At 37.3% G+C, this 9,885-nt stretch overlaps 1 protein-coding gene and 1 long non-coding RNA gene across 2 annotated transcripts in view; one reads left to right on the forward strand and one right to left on the reverse strand.

Moving 5' to 3' along the window:
• The window catches only part of LOC141377726 (uncharacterized), a 187,866-nt gene extending 181,394 nt beyond the window's left edge, over window positions 1-6,472 (reverse strand). The window contains exon 1 of the long non-coding RNA XR_012390289.1: window positions 6,361-6,472. This is a non-coding gene — a long non-coding RNA (uncharacterized lncRNA). The remainder of the gene's footprint in view (window positions 1-6,360) is intronic.
• egfra (epidermal growth factor receptor a (erythroblastic leukemia viral (v-erb-b) oncogene homolog, avian)) overlaps window positions 1-9,885 on the forward strand; it is a 124,260-nt gene that overhangs the window by 16,717 nt on the left and 97,658 nt on the right.

Consider the following 9,885-nt stretch of genomic DNA (forward strand, 5'->3'; position numbering starts at 1 on the left):
AAGTCTGGAGAAGTCTTTTGTCTTGGAATATGGAGATTGTGTTTCTCAAAATACCTGTTTGAGAGCTCAGCATGTCACGCTGTAGCCAGTGCACTGCTGACTAAACTGGTAAGATGTCAAGAAAAACTTTTTTGAAAGCAATTTTTTTGCAAATAGAACAATTTGACTTCGTTTTTCCAATTCTGACCAACTTTTTAAACAATAATTTATTACATAAAGTAGCTCTGCACCATACATATACCATATATATACAGTCAAGCTTAAAATCATGAATTACACTGAAATATGACACATTCTGACTTAAGAATTGTATAAAAAAAAAAAAAAAAATATATATATATATATATATATATATATATATATATATATTTCTCAGCTTTTATTTACATTTGTACAGAAACCTTATTATCTTTAGGGAGAAGCCTGTGTCATTTCCGGTCAAAACAAAAATTGCTGGTTGAATAAAAGTAACTTTAAGTCAGAATTTGGTATAAAGGTATAAATAATTTTGTGCTTTTATGATAATTTCAGGACCGTATATATTAGTTAAACCTTGTTTTAATTCGTTAATGTTCACAAATGTTAAGAATGATAATAACAATAATAGGCGGTTCATTCTGCTGTGGCGACCCATGGTAAAGCCGAAGGAAAATGAATGCATGAATAATAATATTCATTCATTCATTCATTCATTTTCTTTTCGGCTTTGTCCCTTTATTGATCCAGGTTCGCCACAGTGGAATGAACCGGCAACTTATTCAGCACATTTTTACGCAGCGGATGCCTTTCCAGCCGCAACCCATCTCTGGGAAATAATATTAATTAATTATTAATAAATTATTATTATTATTATTATTATTATTATTATTATTATTATTATTATTATTATTATTATTATTATATTTATTATTAATAATAAGAATAATCAACAATTAGGTTTTGTATTTTTTCTAAATGTTTTTTTTTATTTACTTTTATTTAGTACATTTAGGGCTGAGAATCTATTTACACCTTGCCTGGTGGGCTATCTAGATAACCAGCTAGGCACTGTTTAGATGTTGGTTGCCCAACTGAAAAAAAAACTACAGCCCCAGGACTTCGGGCTGCCAGATATTGGGAGGCATGATGTTTATTGTTTTATTATTATTATTATTATTATTATTATTATTATTCAGTATAAATTTTTTAAAAACTAATTGTATTATTATTATTTATATTATTATTATTATTATTATTACTGTTATTATTATTCTGCAAGCACAGTCCAACCTAGCAATCGGTATTGGCAAATCCAATATCAGTCAATCTCTAAAACTGGAAAAATACGACATATGCGATATTGTTATTGAGTAATGTGATAACGCTATTTCAAATTTCCCTAGAAAAATGTTTTTATATTAGCCATGTTTTTAAGTCATTTATTTATATAATGATATTGAAATAAATAGGTAAAATATATTTTTTAGATCTTATTCATTTTGCTTTTTTTGAATTAATAAGAGTTAATGAGTAAAAACCTGCTTGCTTGCTTGCCAGCCAATAGCAGAGCAGCAACTACTGGGTAGGTGGGAATAAAAAAGTAAGGCCCCATCTTACTGATCAAATTTAGATTAACAACCAATACAACTAAATGTAGTTTATCACACATCTGCAATATGTATATTGCGTATACTGTTATTGTGAAAAGGATTTTTTTGCGATATGATATATACTGCAGCCCTAACTTCAAATTCATAAAACTTTCTATTCAAGGCATGTAATGAAATCTCGCTCAGATGAAACATTTAGGTCTCAGTAACGTCCCGTGTCTTCTCGGATGATCACATTTCAAAACAGCAGTTGATCTGGACAGGCCGTAGATGCGCAATGAGAGGCGATACGGTGATCACTGACACTCCCTCTACACACCACTGTTGTCAGAACACTATATAGGACACCAGGTGAAAATATAGACCTGAAGGAGGTCAGCTGTAATGGATCTCTCTGTTTACATGCTTTGTTTAGTATGCCGATGCTCTCAGGTGAACGGCTGCCCACCTTTAAACACAAAAACAATATTTATTTTTAAATATCAGCTTTGTTGTGTTGGACAATGAAATATATTTCATTCAATTTGTTGAATTCCCGACACACAAATATAAAAAAATCTAAAATTTCTTAATTGTTTTCTGTTTTATCCACTTAAATTAGTAAAAATTAATTAGTCGACTTAATTAATTTGTGTTGGGACAGCAGGAATGAATTTTGTGGAACCCTGCATTTTTTTACAGTAAGTGTATAATAATAATGTTCAATGGCGTTTATTTGTGTATTGAGTGTTTGTTGTCCTCTAGCATCATCTCTCATCATCAAAGTCTTTGTAGGGTTGACTTTGTTGGGTTGACCTTATTAAGTCAACATTGTAGAGTCGACACCATAGCGTTGACACCATTGGGTTGACACTGTAGGGTTGACATCGTTGGATTGACATTGTTGTGTTGACACCGTAGGGTTTACACCATTGGTTTGACATTGTAGGGTTGACATTGTAGAGTTGAGATTGTAGAGTTGATATTGTAGGGTTGACCTTGTTGGGTTGACATTGTAAGGTTAACATTGTAGGGTTGACCTCTTAGGGTTGACATTGTAGGGTTGATCTCGTAAAGTTGACATTGTAGAGTTGACCTCAAAGGGTTGACCTTGTTGGTTTGACATTGAAGGGTTGACTTCTTAGGGTTGGCCTCTTAGGGTTGACATTATATTGTTGATCTTGTATGGTTGACCTTATAGAGTTGACTTTGTATGGTTGAACTCACAGGGTTGACCTCATTGAGTTGACTTTGTAGGGTTGACATTGTAGGGTTGACCTCATAGGGTTTACATTGTAGGGTTGACATTGCAGGGTTGATCTTGTAGAGTGAACTTGTAGTGTTGACCTCGTAGAATTGACACCGTAGGGTTAACACCGTAGGGTTGTACTCATAGGGTTGACCACAAAGGGTTGACATCGTAGGGTTAACATCGTAGGGTTGAGCTCGTTTGGTTGACATCATAGGGTTGACATTGTAGAGTTGATATTGTAGGGTTGACCTTGTTGGGTTGACCTTGTTGGGTTGACATTGTAGGGTTGACTTCTTAGGGATGACATTGTTGGGTTGATCTTGTAGGGTTGAAATTATAGAGTTGACCTGATAGGGTTGACCTTGTAGAGTTGATATTGTAGGGTTGACCTCGCACGGTTGACCTCATAGGGTTGACTTTGTAGGGTTGACATTGTAGAGTTGACCTCGTAGGGTTGACATTATAGGGTTGACCTCATAGGGTTTACAATGTAGTGTTGACATTGCGGGGTTGATCTTGTAAAGTGACCCTGTAGCATTGACCTGATAGAATTTACACCGTAGGGTTGACATCATAGGGTTAACATTATATAACTGACAATGTAGGGTTGCGATTGTAGGGTTGACCATGTAGAGTTGACCTCCTAGGGTTGACCTAGTAGAGTTGACATTGTAGAATTGACATTTTAGGGTTGACATTGTACGGTTGACCTCGTAGGGCTGACCTACTAGAGATGACACTCTAGGGTTGACCTTGTATGGCCTGCATCTCTTCACATCATCTCTTCATTTATCTTGTCAGACAAGCAACAAGAAACACAAATCAGTTCAAACGTGTTCTATATGATTACTCCAGCTGAAACCGCATGTCTCTCAGGAGCTGCCGCAGTGATATGCATCTAGTATGTCGATCCGGCTGGATGTGGTTTTCCCAGCCCTAGGCTCTCTTTCTCCGCAGCCGAGACTTGTGAGAACAGCTGAACTTTTTCCTCTCCTTCATTCTTTCCGATTTACTCTCTTTGATTCACTAAAGTCTTCTACTGTTCAGTACGGCAGAACTAATGCATCACTGCGCAGCACATCTCCATGTTGACACATCTATATCTGGGATATTTACTCACTTTACTGAAGGCTTTTTGGCTAAACCTCCTCAAATGTACATTAGGGATGTTAGAAGCTCAGACACAGAAACTTCTACGGGCATGTTTTCACATGAACATTGAGAAAAAATCAGGCATTATTACTAGAATAGCAAATAAATGGCTATGCCTACATGGAATCTGCGCAAGCACAAGTCTGCAGTGTATGTGTGAACAGGCCCTTTTTGAAAATACCGGTAAATTCATTCTGGCTATTTTCCGGAAAGAGCAGTTGTAATATTACCGGTAATTTGCTGAAATGCTGCACTGTGTGGACGCAAGATTGCCGGAGAGAGCGATTTCACGTCTAGAACGAGCTGACATGAGACGGCTACTCCAGCCAATCAGAACACTTTTATGAAAATAAAAGCCTTTAAATATTTTTCCAGACACATTTAGCTGCTTGATGTTTGTCAGATAACGCTTATATGTTCCTTCTTAATGCTAACTCTGTAAATAACTATTGAAAAGATGCTTATGATAAGCCATTGCTTGTTTACCTTCGAGCTCCGCTTCCTTCAGTTGCTTGATGTGTCGTGTGGATCCGTGAAGCAGCTGGTGAGCACCAGCACACACACACATCCTGTACATCTCGACATGCGAAAGTGTTTCTCTATATGTCTTCATCAAAGTTGTTCACAACACTGATCCATCTACAGAGTTTGTAATGTAGTCAAATGTTTACAAATACAAGCGCATCCGTTAAGAGGTCATTCCTGGGTAATGATGTCAGAATTTATCGGTATTTTGGGATGGAGGTGTGAACGGTCTTTTCTGGAAAAATTCCGTAACATCCTCGCCTGTGTGAACAGTGCTTTTTTAAATTTCCCGGTAAAGTCAATCAGGAAATTTTCCGGATATTTACCGGTGTCCCAGTATGAAAGGAGCTATTAACTCTACTTTGGGAAGCTTATGCTTCATGTCATTGCTTGATCATTAGCCTTGGTTTGTGCAGACTTTATCTTCAGCTTTCTATTATATCATGTGCACTTGTGTGTTTTTGTTTTGTGAGACTGCTTTTGTTTGGTCTAGAGGTGTGTTACGGCAGTGCTAAAGCGAGACTGCATGTCTGCACTACAAGGCCTCACAGCGTGTGCAGATTTCCAGGGTGGATTTAATCCCAGATGTCCTTCTTTTCCTTTCGCTAATTCGTCCGTGTATTTAGCTGATTTTCCCCAAGCAGAACAGCATCTCTTTGAATACATAAAGTGTGGAAACTGGTGCCTGCAAATGTAATTATCCAGCCTTTGCATGAGCTGAGGTTTCTGGATATTAGGGTTTTGGATATTAGACATTTTGTCTTTTTCTAGTCAAAATAACAAAAAATTCTTAAATCAAGAAGCATTTTCTGGACCTGTAAAAAATATTGTCTTGCAAAATAATCTGCCGATGAGGTCAGCAAAAAAAAACATATGTCAAAGGGAAAAACAAGATTATTTTGCTGACCCCTTTGGCAGATTATTTAGCTTGTTGTAAGGAAAAACTTATATTATTTCAGAAAACAAGACTATATTTTTGGCTTGTCTTAGGGCTGTGCAATTAATCAAAAATCCGATTTCGATTTCGTTTTTAGCTTCTAACGACTATGAAAAACCAGTAATCTAGATAAACGATTATTAACTTAGCAGCGCGAAAGACCACATGCTTATGTGTGTGTGTGTGCGGCGCGCAGACACAGAAGCATGCGGTCAGCATTCGCAGTCTCATTCGCACACTGAGACGAGCAGAGCGCAGACATCTAAAGTCATCTTAACGTGAGCGCTTTAATGGTCAAATAGGTATCAAAACGCGGTGTTTAGTGATTATTCACCCTTATTTGTGTAATAAACATATGAGTTTAGAATCAAAAGACGTGAAAGCAAAACCATTAAAGTGACAGCGCTCGATGTTCCTACTGCCTCCTGTTTTATTAATCAAACAACAAAAGGAGAAAATCCCTCACTGCTCTTGACTGAAAACTTTTGTAGCTAAAGTGTTTTTCTTACAGTGAAGATGCTTAAAGCACAGTTTGTTTCGTATTTTTATTCTATTGTATTTATTTCTCTTTCCTTTGCAGGGTGGAAAATAACTGTCTATATGCAGTTGAAGTCAGAATTATTAGCCCTCCTGAATATTAGCAACTCTTTTCCTCCCCAATTTCTGTTTCATGGAAATAGGATTTTTTTCAACTTATTTCTGAACATAATAGTTTAATAACTCATTTCTATTAACTGATTTCTTTCATGTTCGCTATGATGACAGCACATAATATTAGACTATTTTCAAAATACAAGCATTTTTAATTATGGTAATTAGGCAAGTCATTGTATAACAGTAGATTCTTCTGCAGACAATCAAAATTATTTATTTGCATAAGGGGGCTAATAACATTGACCTTAAAATGGGTTTTAAAATGTCTAAACCTACTTTTATTCTAGTCAAAATAAAACAAATCAGCCTTTCTCCAGAAGAAAAAATATTAGAGGAAATACTGTTCTTATACAATTCCTTGCTCTGTTTAACATAATTTGGGAATTTTTTATTTTTTTTAATTCTCAGGAGTGCTAATAATTTGACTTCAACTGATAATCGTTTTGAATAATCATGATTACAATTATGACCAAAATAATCGTGATTATGATTTTTCCCAAAATCGAGCAGTCCTAGCTTGTCTAGAATTTCTTCTTGATTTTTTTTTTTTTTTTTTTTACAGAAATGTACCTTTTTAATTTTAAAAGAGTGCCCTGGTTACATGCTTTGGAGTAGACTGATAAACATTATCTTGTTTTACAGAAAACCCTCTAAATTGTGAGATGCATGTAAAATATTCAATCAATCAATCAATATTGAAAATATTTATCATTGGATTTTTTCATAATTATATGATTAAGATTTTGTTAGTTTTATTTTTCAAAATCTATAATTACTCATCTTTTTATGCACATTTCTGTTTTTAATTTCATTTTATTCTACCAGCTTTAAGTAAAACAAGGAAAACAATTATTTTTGCCATCTTATATGGAATAAACATTATAAAAATTTAATTACAGATATTTTTCCAGTGTAAGACAAAACATAAAATAAAATACAAGCTGACAAATTTAACACTGGTTCAAAGACTCTTCTGGTATTTATTAATTTTCCTTTGAGTCTCTTATTTATCAGGTTTCACCACAGTGGAACGAACCACCAACTATTCCAGCATATGTTTACACAGAGGATGCCCTTCCAACCGCAACCCAGCACTCAGAAACACCCATACACACTCACATTCACACACACACTCATACACTACGCCCAATTTAGTTCATCCAATTCAGCTAGCGCATGTGTTTGGACTGTGCGGGAAACCGGAGCACTCAGAGGAAACCCATGCTAACATGGGAAGAACATGCAAACTCCACACAGAAATGCCAACTGAGCCAGCCTGGACTCGAACCAGTGACCTTCTTGTTGTGAGGCCACCATGCCGCTTCCTCTGTTAGCTTAAAGCTTAATTCTGGTGGCCAGAAATGAACTTCTTCAGCATGTGAGACGGATGGGAAGTGACAGGCAGTGGAAACAGAAAGAGAAACGTTTGCTCTCACCACCGAGGGCAGAAACAAATCTGAGAAGATTGTCGTTTCCATGGACACATGTGCGGCACACACAAAAGAGCTTTTATTCAGAGGTTTAGCATTGACTTTAAAACAGGATTTACTGCCATTGTTGCCAGCATAATGCCATACACACACTACTTTGCTTACACTTTTACTGTAAACGCTGCGCTAAAGGAAGATTATTATCCTATCTGCCAACCCCTTTGAAAGCAAACAATCCACTAAATGAACAAACCCTTGAGTTAAGCAATACTCAGCGTCATCTAATGCCGTGTTGATGATCTCCAGCAGGACGCTGATTCATTCGTATGGTGGATGTTCATTCTGAGATTATGACAGCAAACGTCCTGCTCGCGCGGAAGCTCCAATAATGAAAAGATTTGAGTTAGCGCCATTCTTCATCATTAGCGGAATTAGCTGAGATGATTCGATCTCACACTGGAACTCCAGCATGTTTATGATCACATCTGTGGTGGTCATGCAGTCATCGTCTTGCAGTTCTTTATTTATTTATTCTTCATTTTTTCTCAAGTAGATTGATTAGTAGACCCATGGAAAGTAGGCCACTGGTTCGAGTTCCAGCTGGGCCAGTTGGCATTTCTGTGTGGATTTTGCATGTTCTCACCGTGTTGGCGTGGGCTTCCTCTGGGTGCTCTGGTTTCCTCTCACGGTCCTATAAGTCAGGGATTCCCAAAGTTTTCAGCCCGCGACTCCCAAAATAACAATGCCAATGACTTGCGACCCCCAATATCTTTTGAGGTGGTTATAAATACAGAAACCTTGCATGCAATGGCGCGCACACACCAATAGACCCAAGTCTTTTCTTCGTTAAATTTCTTTTATTGTATGTCAGTGCTGTAAATGTGCCAGAAATTTTAACCTGGTGCTATAAAATCAATGTGCTGCATCTGGCACTATTGTTGTGTCTTTATTCATTCATTCATTTTCTTGTCGGCTTAGTCCCTTTATTAATCCGGAATGAATCGCCAACTTTCCAGCCACAACCCATCTCTGGGAAACATCCACACACACATTCACACACACTACGGACAATTTAGCCTACCCAATTTACCCGGAGCAAACCCACGCGAAGGCAGGGAGAACATGCAAACTCCACACAGAAACACCAACTGAGCCAAGGTTCGAACCAGCAACCCAGCGACCTTCTTGCTGTGAGGCGACAGCATTACCTACTGCGCCACTGCCTTACCTGCTGTGTCTTTAATATAATGTAATTACCTCAGGGGCCGCAATCCTATAGAACTACTATATACTACTATATACTAGGCTACTATAGTAACTATATAGTATATAGTAACTATAAACAACAATTTTTTTTTTCTTCAGTAGGTTATGGATAAAATATGGTAATTCTTATGGTTTAATAAAAATAAATCGATTTTTGAAATCACTAGGCGACCCACCCTTCATTGTCCCGCAACCCCTCGGGTGGTCCCGACCCCCCCTTTGAGAACCAATGCTAGAAGTAAATTGGATAAAACCAAATGGCCTTAGTGTATGAGTGTGTGTGTGAGAATATAAGAGTGTATGGTGTTTCCCCAATGCTGGGTTGCAGCTGGAAGGGCATCCGCTATGTAAAGCATATGCTGGAATAGTTGGCCGTTCATTCTGCTGTGGCGACACCTGATAAATAAGGGACTAAGCCAAAGAAAAAATGAACGAATGAATGTATGCCATGCTAGAAGTCCTCCACAAATATCTATCAAACTATTGGATTATGGATTAATGCACAAAAAAATTGGGATTGGGAAAGTGTGCCCTGGAGTAGATTTTTGAGAACTGAGAAATATGTGCTCATGGGTACATATGTCTGCATTTTAAGTGTACAATGAATGATACAAGGCGTTGTCACTGACTGCTTACCTATGTATGGATGGTTTTCGCAGTAGCTCACTTCGAAGGATGGTTCTGAAAAAAACAGTAAAAATTAAACCCAAAAAAGCAGTGTGAGATTGTGGTAGAAGCATGCGGCCGTGATGGCTTTTCTCCTATATTTTGCCTTTGACAACACTATCGGTTGGGTTTAGGGAAGAGGGTGTGTGGGTCAGTCGATATCAAGCTGATATTTTATATGCGCAAGGATATTAATATGCACAGAAATGTACACAGCGGTCTATGGTGGATTTACGAAAAATGGCACGTTTGAGAAAACACGCCCCAGTAACGTATTTGAGATTGTAGTCCAAGGTACATATTTGCCGGTTCTCAAAAATGTAGCCCCAATGAGCCTGGGATGAAAAAATGACATAGTCTGAAAAAAATGACATAGTCACATGACTTTAATATTACCATCATCATTGAGGGAAGTTTAATTAATACTCTTTTTAG

The sequence above is a fragment of the Danio rerio genome, chromosome 2 (genome assembly GCF_049306965.1).
Source record: "Danio rerio strain Tuebingen ecotype United States chromosome 2, GRCz12tu, whole genome shotgun sequence".
Lineage (NCBI taxonomy): Eukaryota > Metazoa > Chordata > Actinopteri > Cypriniformes > Danionidae > Danio > Danio rerio.